Source organism: Vicia villosa, linkage group LG2 (assembly GCF_029867415.1).
Source record: "Vicia villosa cultivar HV-30 ecotype Madison, WI linkage group LG2, Vvil1.0, whole genome shotgun sequence".
Classification (NCBI taxonomy): Eukaryota; Viridiplantae; Streptophyta; class Magnoliopsida; order Fabales; family Fabaceae; genus Vicia; species Vicia villosa.
The window spans coordinates 64,100,548-64,120,899 of record NC_081181.1 but is presented as its reverse complement, the minus strand read 5'-3'; positions in this window follow the sequence as shown (position 1 = coordinate 64,120,899).

Genomic DNA, 20,352 nt, shown 5'->3' with positions numbered 1-20,352 from the left:
ATCCACATCGAAGACATCATATCCTTCCATTGATTTCATCCTTTCTTCCAGCGCCTTGATTTGTCCGCTATTTCTAGCGCTCTCCTCAAAATCAGCTTGGGTTTGCTTATGTTGGGACTCCTGATTTGGCTCGTCCACCTCCCCGTATTGTAAGTCCACATAATCCTCATCTTTAGGCGGATTGTTAGCAGGGATGCGAACAGTACGAGGCGCCCCCTCTTTCTGAGTGGCGGGAATGAATCCCCCATGGGAAGCTTCTTCCTCTTCATGGGTTTTGGTAACCCTCTTTGACGAGTGGGTGTTTGACTTATGAGGGTCAAAGCCTCGAACATATCCTAGTAGTGGATTGCCATCGTTCGGCATTTCCTCATACCGATTCCGAGCTTCCCTAGCTCTTTCCTGTTCATCCTTAATGTCCTTCATGAAACTCAACATTTGTGTCATCCCTCCTTTGAGGTCCTCAACGGTGCCTTTCAATTGGGTCATCTCCTCTCGAAGGGCAGCTTGATTCTGCTCTAATTGTTCCATCGCTTTCTTCTTTTGAGATCTTGTCTGGATTAGTGGTTGAGTTGCAATGGTGTGACTGGAGATGAAGATAGCTTCTTTTTAATGCTTTGTAATTAAATATGACATGCATGATATGAATGTTATGCTTATGCTATGTTCATGCCTTATCCACATTATTATAGTAAATATATATTCTCTTTTTTTTATTCTTTTCTTTCTTTTTTCTTTTTTTTTTTTTTTTGCATATATTTATTTGGTGAATATTATAGGAACAATAAGTAAATGCGAAAATAAACACACTTTATTAATTGAAAGGAAATACCACTTCATTGTTGGTTTACAAAAAGGAAGGGAAACTGAAATTAAAAATACTCAAAATAGATTAAATTAAAAAGTACTTGAAACAAAAGCAACAAGGAAATAACATAAAGCTAAGAACGCTTTTGGATGTCTTCTTTGAACTTGTCCACCATGTTCCTACAAAGCTCCATAAACTCTTTGACGACTTTAGGAAGGATGATGGGAGAGGATTCTGCTCTTTCCAAACTTTTCGGAATATCCAGGATCAGATCATTACACAAGAAGACTAGCTTATCATGATCCTCACGACATTTTTCATATTCTTCAAGCATCTTAGGAACCATGCTCACATGCTCATTTGCCGTAAAAATAATGGTGTAGAGTCTCTTCCAATAGTCTTTTTCTTCCAGGGCTGCCTCGTATTCCTCCTTTTGTCTTGTGAATACTTCCCTAAGTGATACCATAGCTTGAAATGCTCTTTCGTACTCACCGGTGCGCTGTAAAAGCTCTTCTTCCGTGGTTAATCTTCTTGCGTGCTCTTGTTGTCCAGCATTGAGGGCTTCTTGAAGATCATATTTGAGGTTCCTTATTTCATCCTCTTGATCTTTAGTCCTATCAGTTAATTCAAAGATTACCGCTTCCAGATTCTTCTCAGATTCTGCTTTGTCATGGGAAGCCTTTTCGTAACGCCTTCTCCACCTTGCAATTTCCCTATCCGCTTGTTCCAACCTCTCATTATGTGCCTCCAAATTAAAATTAGCGCTTAGAACTCCTTCGGTTGCACGTTTCCTCTTACCCCTTTGTCTATCATTCTCCTCCTTCATTGCTTGAAGTTCTTGATTTTTCTCTTTGAGGTCAAAGCGTAGTTGACTCTTTTCGTTGGTAAGTTGATGCAAATCAAGTTCTAGTTTCTCTTTTTCCTTTTGGGATGCCTCTAGGGCAGCCTTGATCCCTTCTATCTCTTCGATGAATAGAGGAACGGGATCGGGAGAATCAGGCTTGTATGCGGGATCCACAACAAAAGGTAGCAAAATCTTTCCAACTCTTTCTTGAACCCATGTGGTGTAAGGTGCTTTTGCAATTGCGTTCTTTGGCCCAAAATATTTTCTTTGAACCTGACTCCAAGCTTGAATTACTCTTTTCAATGTTCTTGGTGCACCTTTCCCGTTATCATGCAAGATCAATTCTTCTATTTGTTGTTCGGAAGGTTCACTATCCATAGAATGTCCTAATTGACGCAATGCTAAAACGGGGTTATAATTAATACAACCAAGAGTCCCCATTAATGGCACATTGTCGAAATCTCCGCATTTGTAAATAATCCTATCAGATTTTAATTTCTTTGCATACCATAGGATAGAATCTGCTTTAAGAGCCCTTAGCTTTTGAGACCACTCGTTCCTAGCAAGCTCTTTGATGAAGCAACTAGATTTGTAGAGATGAGAAGTCAACCAAGAGTATAGCCAATGGACACAACAAAATAGCATTCCTTTCTTCTTTTCGTACTTCATATGGATAGCATAGTAAATATTAGCGAGGATAGTTGGCGTAGGATCTTTTCCATAAACCTTAAAGGAAGAGAAAGCATGAATAGCGGCGGGATCAACATAATCAACATTTTTTGGCAATAAAACAACTCCAAAAATCAAAAGAGCTAGTAAATATCCACAAATGTCCCATTGTTTCTTTTGAGCATACATTAAAGCTTGATTTTCTAAGTAAGATCTTTTGATCCCATGCACATCCCCATCAGTTTTGTAATTAGTCTTCAATTCCGTAGCAGATAACCCCAAAGCTTTTGCCAAATCTGAAAAGTCAACTTCTTTACCCACACCAGTATAGAATTCTTTTTTAATTTTTGAGAACCCCAACGTAGCATCTATCTCTTCCAAAGTTGGAGCCAACTGAAAGTCTTGAAAAGTGAAGCACCTAAGCGGAGGGTCATAAAATTGAACCAAAGCAGTAATTGCTTCTTCTTGTACTCTCACCCTTAGCAAGTCCAAGATATTCCCATAGCGGATTACAAACCTATACAAAGCTCTTGATGGTAATTTTTCCTTGATTATTTTCAGCTTCTTGATATCCGGAGTGGAAACGGAAAAGTGAACAATGGTCTTCTTGGTACTCATCCTTCCTACACATTCACCAAATAGAATATATTTTTACATTTATATCATATTTTTTATTTACTATTTTTTTATGGATAAAACATGATGAGGATGCAAATGAGAGATGATGCATGCAAACACACAAAAAAGAAAAGAAAATCATAGCAACAAAAAAAAAAATATAAAACAAATCAAACATATATAACACAATATTTCAAGAAACCCAGGTTCGTAGGTTCGACGTAGGGGGCTCTAGGGAGCCAACCTTTTATGGGGGGTTCTAGAAGGTCTCATGGGGTCATTCGTAGCCTCCGAGACTCTTTGTCTCTTTGGATTTTAGAACGACTCATTTTATCCATGAGGTTCGAATTTTTGGGGTAGGTTCTCGGAGAGATCAGCTAAGTATCCAGTCCAGCCCTCAACAAAGTCAAGCCTCGTTTTGGACATTTCCGAATACTCAACCCACTCCGAGTGGAGTTATCAATGAGATTCGTACTCCCCTATTGATCTCAGAGTTAACTCCCACACTTAAGGTTTAATACAACATAAAAAACAACAATGCATATTATAATTAAACATTTTAAGGCAGATAAATAAACATTTAAAGAACAAAAACAAATAAATAAAAAATAAATTAATTTTTACTAAAAGATGAACCTCCCCCAAACCCTAAAAAATGGCGAGTTTGCCAACCCTAAAATGTGCCCAAACCTAAACCCTGCCAAAACCTATAGGAGCATAGTATTCACCATTATAGTGTTTCCCCAGCAGAGTCGCCAGCTGTGGCAACCTGCCTAAAATTTTAACTTAGAGAGTCGCCACCTATTCTACCAAGGCGAATAGGAAACCATTGATGGTTACGAGATTCAAGGTAAGATACTATATTCGGGTTAAGGGAAGGTGTTAGGCACCCAAAACCCTTTCCTAAAGGTTAACATTGCAAAGATAGGGTTATGGCAAAAGAAGGGTAACAGATAATAATAGGGTTAAAAGTTTAATTATTGAAAATGATTAGGATTTGGAAGAGGGGGACTCGCCTTGTTGCCAAGTGCCTACGTACCTCCTTATGGAGGATCAGAGTCTACGTAGTTCGGGAAGAGTTGTACGCCATTTAGAGTTTGAATTTGATTTGATATGGTTTTTTAGAGGCTTTTTGAATGGCCTATCGTAGTTTGATAATTTGTAATTTTTGGATGGATTTGAGAATTATTTGAAGGTGTGGGCGTACAACCCTGATTTGGCACTATTAACCGCGATAATCGATTGATTCAATTACCATAGTTAAAAGATTTGAAATTTGCATCACCACCAATTTTAATCGATTGGTTCGATTATCACTAATGATGAATTAAGGTATTTTATTTAATAATTTTATAGAATTCTTATATGCATTATTACCCCTCGTAATCGATTGATTCGATTAAAAAGAATAACAAATTAAATCGAAGGGAAGACGGTTAATCATCACAATTAATAAAATAATTGCAACCATTTAACCGAATAATAGAGATTGATTGCATTTTAATTAAATAACATTTTAATTAAAATTTTATTGACCATAGCGATTAATTGATTTAATCAGCACGAACAATAAATTATGACTTTTTAATATAAATATCAAATATTAATTTTATTTAGAAAAATAATTTTAATTAGATTAATAAATATATAAAAAGGGAATTAATCAAAATAAATAAATAAATTAAGATAATTAAATTAGTTAATAGAGATCATGATTCTATGTGGCTGGACTTGAGGTTTATATCATGGGGATCAAGGCTGGGACGTTAGATCTGACTGAGTGGAGAACCAAGGGTTAGATATTGAGGGTTCATGATGAGGTCTATAGACATGGGCGCATGCAATCAAGAACTTAGAAATTCAGAAAAAATAATGTGGGAGCTGGGTATCGAACCCTTGCCCCTGGGGTCATACAATCCACTTTTACCAACTCGACTGGAAGCTAATACGTGTTTAAAAAACGCTTTCACAACAATATGTAAAATGATTAAACATAATTAAGAAACGCGCGCGCGATTTTAAAATAGCCAACCAGACGACGACACACCATCGTCTTCCCCAAGAAGACACAAAAAAATCTGCAAATATAGCTACGTTTTAGCTACGATTTCCTTCGTAGCAATCGAGACCAGGAAAATAACGATTAAGGCATACAAGCATATAAATATGGCGCGACCCCCTCAAATTCCTCGTCTACCTCATACGAACCTGTACACGTTATTATCTTGCCCTAATTTAACCTCTACACGAAACCCCCAAAAAAACCTAGAAAGCTTCGTTCGGCCTCTTATGGCGTATCACGTTTGAGGCACACAGACTTCATGTAATCAACCCAGAAACAACCATGACAATTATACAAAGCATAATACGGCAATAATTCAACAGATAAATGCAAGAATGATGCTAATCGATAGAAAATTCAGAGCGACCTACCTTGAACAATTGGAGACAATTCTTGGGGTGTTGTAGTAGTGTGCCGATCCGATCACCTTCAGAAACTCTTGGGGAAGCTTTTGCAATCCTTAAACCTTGTTGAGAGCCTCCCAATTGCCAGAACCGAATTTCGATTATGGAAGCTTTTTTTCTTTCTTGAACACTTGCCTCTGATCAGAAACCTTAACCCCTGTGCGTGTGGTATGTGCTAGGTACTTATAAGTAATGAATTAGGTTAAGAAAGAAAGCCCAAAACTCCCTTGGATCCACTCTTGCAAATTTGAGAAAATTTATTTGATTTCTTGAATAAAAAGTTTCCTTTTTTTGCAAAGATCTTATACCAATTCCTTCCCATTTGATTGAGCACGAAAATTGCAATATATTTGCCTTTAATACTGATTGGAATTCATCCAAAAAATATTTTCTACCAAAATATTTGATTTCTCACTTATTTAAATCACTAAAAATTAATTTTGAATAAAATAAAATTGTGTAAAGAATCAAATAAAGTGATAAAATTCGTGGTATAGGTTTTGGATAACTTATGGGCCAAGTTCAAGTCATAAAAATATGGGCCTATTTGCAAAAAATCCAATTTGAACCTCCTTTTTCACATTTTGTCTCCAAAAATAACCAACTTTGATCGATCATATCTCACTCAATTTTTAAGCTATGAGGGATTTCTAAGACTTTTTGGAAACCTCAAGAGGTCCTCTATAAGCCACTTTGGAATATATTTTTCATTTGGAGCTTTTATCTTGATCATATCTTCTTTAACTGCTTTTGAAGGATGACTGACAATGACCTGTAATCTTTTGTACTGTACCTCTCAAATGAAGCATTTCTAGCCCTAGCTTGTGAGAGACAAAGTTGTAGAGAATCCAATTTCCTTCAAAATAGGCTTTGAGTGGGGCATTTTTGATGTTCCAGGTGAAAGTTATGCCCAGTCAAAGTTGGGTTGACTTTCTCCTAAAGAAACCCTAATTTGAACCTTTTGTATTTGTTCATCTCTGAGTTTCTATTAATGGAATCATGATCAATCTTTGATCAAATGATGGATATACCTCCCCATACTTGTTGTGTGACCAATGGTTATAAGTTTGGATCATGCTTTGACTTTGGTTTTGAATCAGTTGATTGTAGATCTTGAGACTGTTTGAGCAGGTGCCCTTTGGAGTGGTGCCTTGACTTTTGCCATGGAGTTACATTGGATCACTATAAACCATATACCCTTGATTAGGAGCCTTATCTCATTGATCCCTCTTAGAGGAATCTCAAACCCTAGCTTTTAGGGACCTCTGCTCAAGAGGATGACTTGATGAATCTCCTGAGCTTTTGAATAATTATGACTGCACTATGTAAGGCAAATTTTGGGGTATGACAAGTGCACCAAGTCAAAGAAGGACCAAGCTGGAGGGAAAGTCTTTGCTTTGTCCGGATCAGAAACTAATCCGGAGGATAGACTGATTAAAGGTACGTGTTTCATACATAACACACCTTTAATTGCGATTATTGATACTGGTGCGACTCACTCGTTTATTTCATTGGATTGTGCTAAGAGGCTAAATTTAGAGATATCAAAGATTAGTGGAAGTATGGTTATTGACACTCCTGCGTCGGGTTCAGTAACCATTTCATCTGCATGTTTGAACTGTCCTGTTGATATATTTGGTAGGAAGTTTGGAATGGACTTAGTGTGCCTTCCGCTCAAACAACTTGACGTTATTTTGGGGATGAACTGGTTGTAATTTAACCGAGTTCATATCAACTGTTTTACGAAGACGGTCATCTTTCCTGAAGAAGTTAATGTCGATGAGTTGGCAATGACTGCAAGACAAGTAGGTGAAGCAATTCAAGACGGGGCAGCCGTGTTCATGCTCTTTGCATCGATGGAAGTGAAAGGAAGAGTGGTGAGTAATGAATTACCAGTGGTACGAGAATTTCCAGAAGTTTTTCCAGAAGATGTTGGAGAGCTACCACCTGAAAGGGAAGTAGAGTTTGCTATTGAGTTAGTTCCTGGAGCCAGTCCTATATCGATGGCACCTTATAGAATGTCGGCATCTGAATTGACCGAATTGAAGAGTCAATTAGAGGAATTGTTGGAGAAGGAGTTCATTCGTCCAAGTGTATCACCGTGGGGTGCACCGGTGTTATTGGTAAAGAAGAAGGAAGGATCTATGAGGTTGTGTGTAGACTACAGACAACTGAATAAAGTTACTATCAAGAATCGGTACCCATTGCCGAGGATTGATGATTTGATGGATCAGTTGGTCGGAGCTAGTATATTCAGTAAAATTGATTTGAGGTCTGGGTATCATCAGATTCGTGTGAAGACGGACGATATTCAGAAGACTGCGTTCAGGACGAGGTATGGTCATTATGAGTACACTGTGATGCCGTTTGGAGTTACTAACGCACCTGGTGTTTTTATGGAATATATGAATAGGATTTTTCATCCTTATCTTGATAAGTTTGTTGTGGTGTTCATTGACGACATTCTGATATATTCCAAAAGTGAAGAAGAACATGCAGAGCATCTCAGAATTGTGCTGGGAGTGTTGAAAGAGAAGAAGCTTTATGCCAAACTGTCGAAATGTGATTTCTGGTTAAGTGAAGTGAGTTTCCTGGGTCATGTAATTTCCAAGAACGGTATTGCCGTAGATCCGACAAAGGTAGAAGCCGTGTCTCAGTGGGAAGCTCCGAAATCCGTTACTGAAATTCGTAGCTTTCTGGGTCTTGCAGGTTACTATCGGAAGTTTATAGAAGGATTTTCAAAGTTAGCTCTGTTAGAACAAGATTTGTTCTGATCAATTATCTTAGTTTTGATGATAACAATAATATGAATTTTGCTTAAGATAATATGGTACTCTAATCCAATGCAATTTCCTTTTCAGGAAATATATAAAGAGTATGCATAATTCAGCGCTCAGAAGCTTTGTCTCAAAAGGGTTCAGCATGCAACATCAGAACATGGTCTGGCAAGACATCAGAAGATGGTCGAAGCAGAATCAGAACATGGGTCTATGGAAGCATCAGAAGAACATGAGATCAGAAGCACTGAAGTTCTGATGGTATCACGCACAGAAGCACTTCAAGGTCAGAAGATCAGAAGATGCTTTGCACCAAGCTGTTTGACTCTGATGATATTCAAATATTATATTCAAACATCAGATCAGAAGGAAGTACAAGTGGCAGGCTACGCTGACTGACAAAAGGAACGTTGAAAGCTATTAAAGGCAACGTCAGTAGACACAGCGTGAACAAGGCTCGAGGTAGTTGACAAAAGCGTATAACATTAACTGCGATGCTGTACGGAACACGCAAAGCATTAAATGCACTCAACGGTCATCTTCTCCAACGCCTATAAATTTGAAGTTCTGATGAGAAGCAAAGTTAACAACAACGATTCAAAAACTCATATTAACTTGCTGAAACGCTGTTCAAATCAAAGCTCAGAATCTTCATCTTCATCAAAGCTCACTACATTGCTGTTGTAATATATTAGTGAGATTAAGCTTAAACGTTAAGAGAAATATCACAGTTTGTGATTATAGCTTTTGAGAAGCAATTGTAATACTCTTAGAATTGATTACATTAAGTTGTAAGGAACTAGAGTGATCGTGTGGATCAGAATACTCTAGGAAGTCTTAGAGGTTATCTAAGCAGGTTGTAACTAGAGTGATCGTGTGGATCAGAATACTCTAGAAAGTCTTAGAGGGTATCTAAGCAGTTGTTCCTGGAGTGATCAGTGTGTGATCAGTAGACTCTGGAAGACTTAGTTGCTGACTAAGTGGAGAACCATTGTAATCCGTGCGATTAGTGGATTAAATCCTCAGTTGAGGTAAATCATCTCTGCGGGGGTGGACTGGAGTAGTTTAGTTAACAACGAACCAGGATAAAAATAACTGTGCAATTATTTTTATCTGTCAAGTTTTTAAAAAAAACACTTATTCAAACCCCCTCTTTCTAAGTGTTTTTCTATCCTTCAATTGGCATCAGAGCGCCGGTTCTAAGGTGCAAGCACTTAACCGTGTTTAGAAAAGATTCAGGAAGAGAAAAACGCTTCAGTAAAAGATGGCTGATGAAACTGCAAAGTCTACATCTACATCTGGCTCTGCTGAACAACACAACGGTAACAATGGTTATACAAGACCGCCGGTATTTGATGGTGAAAACTTTGAATACTGGAAAGATAAACTGGAAAGTTACTTTCTTGGTCTAGATGGTGATCTATGGGATCTTCTGATGGATGGTTACAAACATCCAGTAAATGCCAGTGGTGTAAAGCTGACAAGGCAAGAAATGAGTGATGATCAGAAGAAGCTTTTCAGGAATCATCATAAATGCAGAACTGTCCTGCTGAATGTTATCTCTCATGCTGAGTATGAGAAGATATCTAACAGGGAAACGGCCTATGATATATATGAGTCCTTGAAAATGACTCATGAAGGAAATGCTCAAGTCAAAGAGACTAAAGCTCTCGCTTTAATCCAGAAGTATGAAGCCTTCAAGATGGAGGATGATGAAGACATTGAAAAGATGTTTTCAAGATTTCAAACTCTTACTGCTGGATTGAGAGTTCTTGACAAGGGATACACAAAGGCTGATCACGTAAAGAAGATCATCAGAAGCTTACCCAGAAGATGGGGTCCTATGGTGACTGCATTCAAGATTGCAAAGAATCTGAATGAAGTTTCTCTGGAAGAGCTTATCAGTGCCTTGAGAAGCCATGAAATAGAGCTGGACGCAAACGAACCTCAAAAGAAAGGTAAGTCTATTGCATTAAAATCCAATATCAAGAAATGCACTAACGCTTTTCAGGCTAGAGAAGAAGATCCTGAAGAATCAGAATCTGAAGAAGAAGATGAACTGTCCTTGATCTCCAGAAGGCTAAATCAACTCTGGAAGAACAAGCAAAGGAAGTTCAGAGGCGTCAGAAGTTCAAAGAAATTTGAACATGGAGAATCTTCTGATGACAGAAGATTTGACAAGAAGAAGGTCATGTGCTATGAATGCAATGAGCCAGGACACTTCAAGAATGAATGTCCAAAACTTCAGAAGGAAAATCCCAAGAAGAAGTTTCATAAGAAGAAAGGTCTTATGGCAACCTGGGATGAGTCAGAAGATGATTCAGACTCTGAAGATGAGCAGGCTAACTGCGCGCTGATGGCGACAGAAGATGACGGATCAAAATCTACATCAGAATCAGATTCTGAAGAGGTATTTTCTGAACTTACTAGAGATGAGTTAGTTTCCGGGTTAACTGAACTTCTGGAATTCAAGTCTCAGATTAGTCTCAAATACAAAGAGCTGAAAAAGCTATTTGAATTTGAAACAAAGAAGCTTGAGTTGGAGAATTCTGAATTAAAAGAAAAACTTTTAAAATTATCCAATAATGTTGGATCTCCTTCTGATTCAGAAAAATCCACTCCTAGTCTAAACCATATTCTGAAAGAATATGATTTAAGTTTCAGGAAGTTCTTATCTAGAAGTATTGGCAGAAGTCAGCTAGCTTCTATGATATATGCTGTGTTTGGAAACAAAAGAGTTGGCATTGGTTTTGAGGGTGAAACCCCATACAAACTTGAACCTGTTGACGAAATGAAATTCACATACAAGCCATTGTATGATCAGTTCAAGTATGGCCACTCCCAAGATATTAGGCACACTTCACATGCTCAAAGTTTTCACATAACACACACCAAAAAGCATGTGACACAACCTAGGAAATATCATGAAACTCAAATTAAGAATTATCATGCTGTTCCTCCTATTGCTTACAATGTTAAACCCAAGTTCAATCAGAACTTGAGAAAATCTAACAAGAAAGGACCCAAGAAAATGTGGGTACCTAAGGATAAGATTATTCCTATTGCAGATATCCTTGGCTGCAAAAAGGACAAAGCACAACATGTCGTGGTACCTGGACTCTGGATGCTCACGACACATGACAGGAAGAAGGTCTATGTTCCAAGACCTGGTGCTTAAGTCTGGAGGAGAAGTCAAGTTTGGAGGAGATCAGAAGGGCAAGATAATTGGCTCTGGAACTATAAAGTCTGGTAACTCTCCTTCCATTTCTAATGTACTTCTTGTAGAAGGATTAACACATAACCTTTTATCTATCAGTCAATTGAGTGACAATGGTTATGATATAATCTTTAATCAAAAGTCTTGCAAGGCTGTAAATCAGAAGGATGGCTCAATCCTATTTACAGGCAAGAGGAAGAATAACATTTATAAGACAGATCTGCAAGATCTTATGAGTCAGAAGGTGACTTGTCTTATGTCTGTTTCTGAAGAGCAGTGGTTCTGGCACAGAAGATTAGGTCATGCTAGTTTGAGAAAGATTTCTCAGATTAACAAACTGGATCTTGTCAGAGGACTCCCTAATCTGAAATTCAAATCATATGCTCTTTGTGAAGCATGTCAGAAGGGCAAGTTCTCCAAACCTGCATTCAAGACCAAGAATGTTGTTTCTTCCTCAAGGCCATTAGAACTCTTGCACATTGATCTGTTTGGCCCAGTCAAAACAGCATCTGTCAGAGGGAAGAAATATGGATTAGTCATCGTAGATGATTATAGTCGCTGGACGTGGGTAAAATTCTTCAAACACAAGGATGAGACTCATTCAGTGTTCTTTGATTTCTGCATTCAGATTCAATCTGAAAAAGAGTGTAAAATCATAAAGGTCAGAAGTGATCATGGTGGTGAATTTGAGAACAGATCCTTTGAAGAATTCTTCAAAGAAAATGGTATTGCCCATGATTTCTCTTGTCCTAGAACTCCACAGCAAAATGGAGTTGTAGAACGAAAGAATAGGACTCTGCAAGAAATGGCCAGAACCATGATCAATGAAACCAATATGGCTAAGCATTTCTGGGCAGAAGCAATAAACACTGCATGCTATATTCAGAATAGAATCTCTATCAGACCTATTCTAAATAAGACTCCTTATGAATTGTGGAAGAATAAAAAGCCCAACATCTCATATTTCCATCCTTTTGGATGTGTATGCTTTATTCTGAACACTAAAGATCATCTTGGTAAGTTTGATTCCAAAGCACAAAAATGTTTCCTTCTTGGATATTCTGAACGCTCAAAAGGCTACAGAGTATACAATACTGAAACATTGATTGTGGAAGAATCAATCAATATCAGGTTTGATGATAAGCTTGGTTCTGAAAAACCAAAGCAGTTTGATAATTTTGCAGATTGTGATATTGATATATCAGAAGTTGTTGAGCCAAGAAGCAACGCATCAGAAGCAGAGCTTCTCAGAAGCAAAGAATCTGAAGATCAAATATCAGCTTCTCTGGACAATCTAAGCATTTCTGAAGAACCATCTGTCAGAAAATCATCCAGACTCATTTCTGGTCATTCAGAAGATGTCATTCTTGGAAAGAAGGATGATCCAATTAGAACAAGAGCATTCCTTAAGAACAATGCAGACTGTCAATTAAGTCTTGTATCCTTGATCGAGCCAACTTCTGTTGATCATGCTCTAGAAGATCCAGACTGGATAATTGCTATGCAAGAAGAACTGAATCAGTTTACAAGGAATGATGTTTGGGATCTTGTTCCTAGACCAGATGGATTCAATATAATCGGTACAAAATGGGTCTTCAGAAACAAGCTCAGTGAGAAAGGTGAAGTGATAAGGAACAAAGCCAGACTGGTGGCTCAGGGTTATAGTCAGCAAGAAGGGATTGACTATACAGAAACCTTTGCACCAGTGGCCAGGTTAGAATCTATTCGTCTATTAATTTCATTTGCCACTCAACATAACATCACTCTCTATCAGATGGATGTTAAGAGTGCCTTCTTAAATGGTTATATAGATGAAGAAGTTTATGTCCATCAACCTCCTGGTTTTGAAGACTCTATGTCTCCTAATCATGTTTTTAAACTAAAGAAATCGTTGTATGGATTGAAACAAGCTCCCAGAGCTTGGTATGAACGCTTAAGTTCTTTCCTTCTGGATAATGGTTTCACTAGAGGAAAAGTGGACACTACTCTTTTTTGTAAAACCTTTAAAAGGGATATTTTAATTTGTCAAATATATGTAGATGATATTATTTTTGGAACATCTAATGCTACACTTGGAAAGGAGTTTGCTAAGTCTATGCAGGTTGAGTTTGAAATGAGCATGATGGGAGAACTCAAGTATTTCCTTGGAATACAAATAAATCAAACATCAGAAGGAACGTATGTTCACCAAACCAAGTATGTGAAGGAACTTCTGAAGAAGTTTAATCTTCTAGACTGCAAAGAAGCCAAAACTCCTATGCATCCAACATGCATCCTAGGTAAGGATGAGGTAAGTAAGAAGGTAGATCAGAAGTTATACAGAGGTATGATTGGATCTCTTCTATATTTGACTGCTTCTAGACCTGACATTCTGTTCAGTGTTTGTTTGTGTGCTAGATTCCAATCAGATCCTAGAGAATCTCATTTAACTGCTGTTAAGAGAATTCTAAGGTATCTGAAAGGTACTACTAATGTTGGCTTAGTTTACAAAAAATCTAAAGAATACAACTTAGTAGGATTCTGCGATGCTGACTATGCTGGAGACAGAATTGAAAGAAAGAGTACTTCAGGAAGTTGTCAATTTCTTGGAAGTCATTTGATCTCCTGGTATAGCAAGAAGCAAGCAACTATTGCTCTATCAACAACAGAAGCAGAATATGTCGCTGCTGCTGGTTGCAGTACACAGATGCTCTGGATGAAAAGTCAGTTAGAAGATTATCAGATATATGAGAGTAACATTCCTATATTCTGTGATAATACTTCTGCTATATGTTTATCTAAGAATCCTATTCTTCATTCAAAGGCTAAACACATTGAGATTAAACATCATTTCATAAGGGACTATGTTCAGAAGGGTGTTATATCTTTAAACTTTGTGGATACAGAACATCAATGGGCTGATATCTTTACAAAACCCCTGGCTGAAGATAGGTTTAAGTTCATTCTGAAGAACATCAGTATGGATTTATGCCCAGAATGAGAAGATGAGAAGTTCTTACGTATGAGTATCTTCTGAAATGAATGTGGATTTTTTTATCAGAAGTTCTGATTAAAATCTTTTAGAAATTATGATTCGGTTATTACTAACGTTTCATTGTCTAAGTTGATTCAGAACCTCTTTTAAAGCAAAACAGCTGTAACGTTTTATCTCGGGATGGTAAACCTGTCGTTACTGTTCATGGATAAGCGCGCGTGCAGTTGAAGGGACGCCGACCATAGGTAACTGTGCTAGTCACCTCATTTGTCTTTACTATCTCTCCTCATGTCACGTGACATTAAATGTTATTTGTCGTTTTATTCATCTGAATCTTTTGATATATTCTTTTTGATGTTATGACAAAAAGGGGGAGAAGATAAATGATAAATGATTTGATTAATCTATCAGTTGCTGGGTAAAGCTCCCACACATTTACTAACAAGAACTGCAAGTTCTATATGGTTTAAGTGTTTTGCAGGTATAAAGAAGTGAAGAGAATCTTCAAAGCAAACACAAGAAGCAAAACCATAAGAAGTGTTATTCTGTAAAAAGAATAAGCTCATGGAAACTGAAGCAAGCTGAGTGCTGTCAAGCTTCAGAAATCAGAAGCAAGAAAGAAGAATGAATCAGAAGCACTGATAATAGAATTTGATCCATATTTGTCTATTTGTTCTGACAAAATTCTATTTGTTCTGATACATTATTTTAGCCTATATGGCTCTGATACATATCATGTGTTCTAATACACATTTTATGTTTTGACTCGTTCATGCTGACTTTTGTCGTTTAGTTTTTGTTCTGTAACATTTCAGGATGTAGAGATGCTCTGATAATGCTCTGGTACATTCAACAATGTTCTGATACAAATCTAGCATGAAGTGATGTTGGTAGAAATTCAAAGCTCTGAAGCTATCCGAGGGAAGCAGAAATCAGAAGCTGAGAATGTTCTAAAGATCCAGAAAACTCAAGTTCTGAAGCTGTCCTAAATGGAAGCAGAAATCAGAAGCTGTGAATGTTCTGAAGATCAAAGAAATTCAAGTTTTGAAGCTGTCCTAAATGGAAGCAGAAATCAGAAGCTGTGAATGTTCTAAAGATCAAAGAAATTCAAGTTCTGAAGCTGTCCTAGATGGAAGCAGGAATCAGAAGCTGTGAGTGTTCTAAGGATCTAAAGAAATTCTAGTTCTGAAGCTGTCCAATGGAAGCAGAAGTCAGAAGCTATGAATTCTCTGAAGACAGAAGCTTATGTGATCGTCTCTACCGAAATAATCAGGGAAGTCTTTTATTAAAGTTCTTCGAGTATTTATTTCAGGGGGAGATTATTTATCTCAGGGGGAGATTGTTAATCTCAGGGGGAGACATATTCATATGCTTATGCTATAGCTGTGTAATTTGTCTTTTGCCGTCTGTTCTTTCTGATCGCAAATTCATATCATTTATATATGTTTTTGTCATCATCAAAAAGGGGGAGATTGTTAGAACAAGATTTGTTCTGATCAATTATCTTAGTTTTGATGATAACAATAATATGAATTTTGCTTAAGATAATATGGTACTCTAATCCAATGCAATTTCCTTTTCAGGAAATATATAAAGAGTATGCATAATTCAGCGCTCAGAAGCTTTGTCTCAAAAGGGTTCAGCATGCAACATCAGAACATGGTCTGGCAAGACATCAGAAGATGGTTGAAGCAGAATCAGAACATGGGTCTATGGAAGCATCAGAAGAACATGATATCAGAAGCACTGAAGTTCTGATGGTATCACGCACAGAAGCACTTCAAGGTCAGAAGATCAGAAGATGCTTTGCACCAAGCTGTTTGACTCTGATGATATTCAAATATTATATTCAAACATCAGATCAGAAGGAAGTACAAGTGGCAGGCTACGCTGACTGACAAAAGGAACGTTGAAAGCTATTAAAGGCAACGTCAGTAGACACAGCGTGAACAAGGCTCGAGGTAGTTGACAAAAGCGTATAACATTAAATGCGATGCTGTACGGAACACGCAAAGCATTAAATGCACTCAACGGTCATCTTCTCCAACGCCTATAAATATGAAGTTCTGATGAGAAGCAAAGTTAACAACAACGATTCAAAAACTCATATTAACTTGCTGAAACGCTGTTCAAATCAAAGCTCAGAATCTTCATCTTCATCAAAGCTCACTACATTGCTGTTGTAATATATTAGTGAGATTAAGCTTAAACGTTAAGAGAAATATCACAGTTTGTGATTATAGCTTTTGAGAAGCAATTGTAATACTCTTAGAATTGATTACATTAAGTTGTAAGGAACTAGAGTGATCGTGTGGATCAGAATACTCTAGGAAGTCTTAGAGGTTATCTAAGCAGGTTGTAACTAGAGTGATCGTGTGGATCAGAATACTCTAGAAAGTCTTAGAGGGTATCTAAGCAGTTGTTCCTGGAGTGATCAGTGTGTGATCAGAAGACTCTGGAAGACTTAGTTGCTGACTAAGTGGAGAACCATTGTAATCCGTGCGATTAGTGGATTAAATCCTCAGTTGAGGTAAATCATCTCTGCGGGGGTGGACTGGAGTAGTTTAGTTAACAACGAACCAGGATAAAAATAACTGTGCAATTTATTTTTATCTGTCAAGTTTTTAAAAAAAACACTTATTCAAACCCCCCCTTTCTAAGTGTTTTTCTATCCTTCAAGCTCTACCATTGACGAAGTTGACTAGGAAGGGTCAAGCGTTCGTTTGGGACTCGAAATGCGAAGAAGTATTCCAAGAATTGAAGAAGAGGCTGACTAGTGCTCCTATTTTAATTTTGCCAAATCCGGAAGAATCTTTTGTTGTGTATTGTGACGCTTCATTGATGGGACTTGGAGGTGTACTAATGCAGAACCAACAGGTAGTCGCTTATGCGTCGAGACAACTTAAAGTGCATGAGAAGAATTACCCGACTCATGACTTAGAGTTGGCTGCGGTGGTGTTTGTGTTGAAATTGTGGAGACATTACCTTTATGGTTCACGATTCGAGGTGTTTAGTGACCATAAGAGTCTGAAGTACCTATTTGATCAGAAAGAGCTCAATATGAGACACAGGAGGTGGTTGGAGTTCCTTAAAGATTATGATTTTGAGCTGAATTACCATCCGGGTAAGGCGAATGTCGTTGCTGACGCTTTGAGTAGGAAGTCCTTGCATATGTCGATGTTGATGGTGCGAGAACTAGATTTGATTGAACAATTCCGGGATTTAAGTTTGGTTTGTGAAGGCACTTCGAATAGCATCAAGTTAGGTATGTTAAAGTTGACAAGTGGAATTCTTAATGAGATCAGAGAAAGGCAAAAAGAGGATGTGGAACTAGTTGACAGGTTGACTTTAATTAACCAAGGAAAAGGAGATGAGTTCAGAATTGATGAGAATGGCATCTTGAGATTTGGCGACCGTGTTTGTGTTCCTGACGTTACTGAACTGAAGAAGAGTATCTTGGAAGAAGGACATCGTAGTGGATTGAGTATTCATCCTGGTGCTACTAAGATGTACCATGATTTGAAGAAGTTATTCTGGTGGCCGGGAATGAAAAAGGAAATAGTTGAATTTGTTTATTCTTGTTTGACTTGTCAGAAGTCAAAGATCGAACATCAGAAGCCGTATGGAACTATGCAGCCTTTATTTATTCCTGAATGGAAGTGGGATAGCATATCCATGGACTTTGTATCTGGATTGCCAAGAACAGCTAAGAACTATGAAGCCATTTGGGTTATTGTGGATAGACTGACGAAGTCTGCTCACTTCATACCGATGAGAATGGATTATTCTATGGAAAGGTTGGCACAGTTGTACATTGAGAAAATAGTAAGTTTGCATGGTATTCCTTCGAGCATAGTATCAGATAGAGATCCAAGATTTACGTCCAGATTTTGGGAAGGGTTACAGAAGGCCTTGGGTACTAAATTGAGGTTGAGTTCTGCTTATCATCCACAGACGGATGGTCAGACTGAAAGGACGATTCAATCATTAGAAGATCTATTGCGTGCTTGTGTATTGGAAAAAGGTGGTACATGGGATAGTTACTTGTCGTTGATTGAATTTACTTACAACAATAGCTACCATTCGAGTATTGGTATGGCTCCATTTGAAGCTTTGTATGGTAGAAGGTGTAGGACACCACTGTGTTGGTATGAATCTGGTGAAAGTGCAGTGATTGGACCAGAAATTGTTCAAGAGACGACAGAAAAGTTTAAGATGATTCAGGAGAAGATGAAGGCTTCTCAAAGTCGTCAAAAGAGCTATCATGACAAGAGGCGTAGAACACTTGAATTTCAAGAGGGAGATCATGTGTTTCTGAGAGTAACTCCTACGACGGGTGTTGGTCGAGCACTAAAGTCAAAGAAGTTGACGCCGCGTTTTATTGGTCCGTTTCAGATTACGGAAAGAGTATGAGAGGTGGCTTATCGTATTGCTTTACCAACAACACTTGCAAACCTACATGACGTATTCCATATATCACAATTGAGGAAATATATTGCGGATCCGTCTCATGTAATCTAAGTGGATGATGTGCAAGTAAGAGATAATATGACGGTTGAGGCGTTGCCAATGAGAATTGAAGATCGGAGGTTAAAGCAACTACGTGGTAAAGAGATAGCTTTAGTCCGAGTGGCTTGGGGAGGAGCTGCAGATGGAAATGTTACGTGGGAACTAGAGAGTCAGATGAAGGACTCCTATCCCGAACTCTTCGTTTGAGGTATGTTTTCGAGGACGAAAACTCTTTTAGTGGGGGAGAGTTGTAACACCCCGTTAATTCTTGTTTATTAATTTAATTATTTTTTAATTAAATTATTAGAATTAATAATTTTTGGGAATTATTTGGAGAATGATGAGATATTGGTATTGGGCCTAGAGTGTTGAGTAGCAGAAGGGGGGGGTGTTAACTAAGCAAGCCCATTATAATATTTATTTTATTTTTCATAAAATAAAGGAATTGGAAAGAAGGGAGACAGAAACACAAGAGCCAGAGTTTGAGGAAAAGAAGAACACGTGAAAGTGAGAAGAGCCAAAGGGGGAGAAGAACTTCGAAGATCCGACTCTAAGGTAAGGGGGGATTCTTCGGGTTAGTAATCCTTATGCGATTGTAGGTAGTAGGATTGATTAGGATTGTTATCTAGTTCAATCGTACGTGTCGGGTTTGGGATTTATGTTAGGTTTTGATGAATTGTATGAATTACATGATTTTTGTTGATACTCATGTTATATGTGTTAATACTTGTATAAAACTTGTCTGAAATATGTTATGATGTGCAAACTGATGGTAATTATGTGCTATGTTCGTATGTACCTGAAATTGGGGATATGGGATAGGGTAAAAGATGTCAAAATATTGATTTTGGCTGTGCAGGTACGTAGGAACCGGTTCCCATGTGGGACGAATCGGTTCCCCCTTGTAAAAACAGAGAAGGATGAATTCTGGGTTTCTGGGAACCGGTTCCCATGTAGGGACAACCTGGTTCCCCATAGTAAAAACCAGAGACGTGATTTTTGAATCTGCCAGGAACCGGTTCCCACGTAGGGACAACCCGGGTTCTGCAGCATTTTTCTGAAAATGTTTTATCTTTGAAAACCCATAACTTTTGATCCGAGTATCCGATTTAGGTGCCGTTTTGGGCGTTGCGAAGCTAATGAGATGCTTTATCTGATGAAGTAATAATACGGGAAGTGGCCGACTTGTTTAATTATTCAATTGAATTATTGTTGAATTGGTTTATGATGGCAATTAACATTAATGTGATATGTATGTTATTGTGATGATGTGGTGTATGTATGCGAATGATTGAATGATGCTTATACATGTACATACTTGTTGTGATGTTATTGGTAAGAAGAAGCGATGTTAAGCATCGGAATGATGATGAGGTATGATGATGTAAGTATGTGTCATGTGTGCATTGTTCATAAATCATTTGCATTGGAAGGCTAATTCCCATTGTGCGGAGATTAGCGGGAAGTCATCGT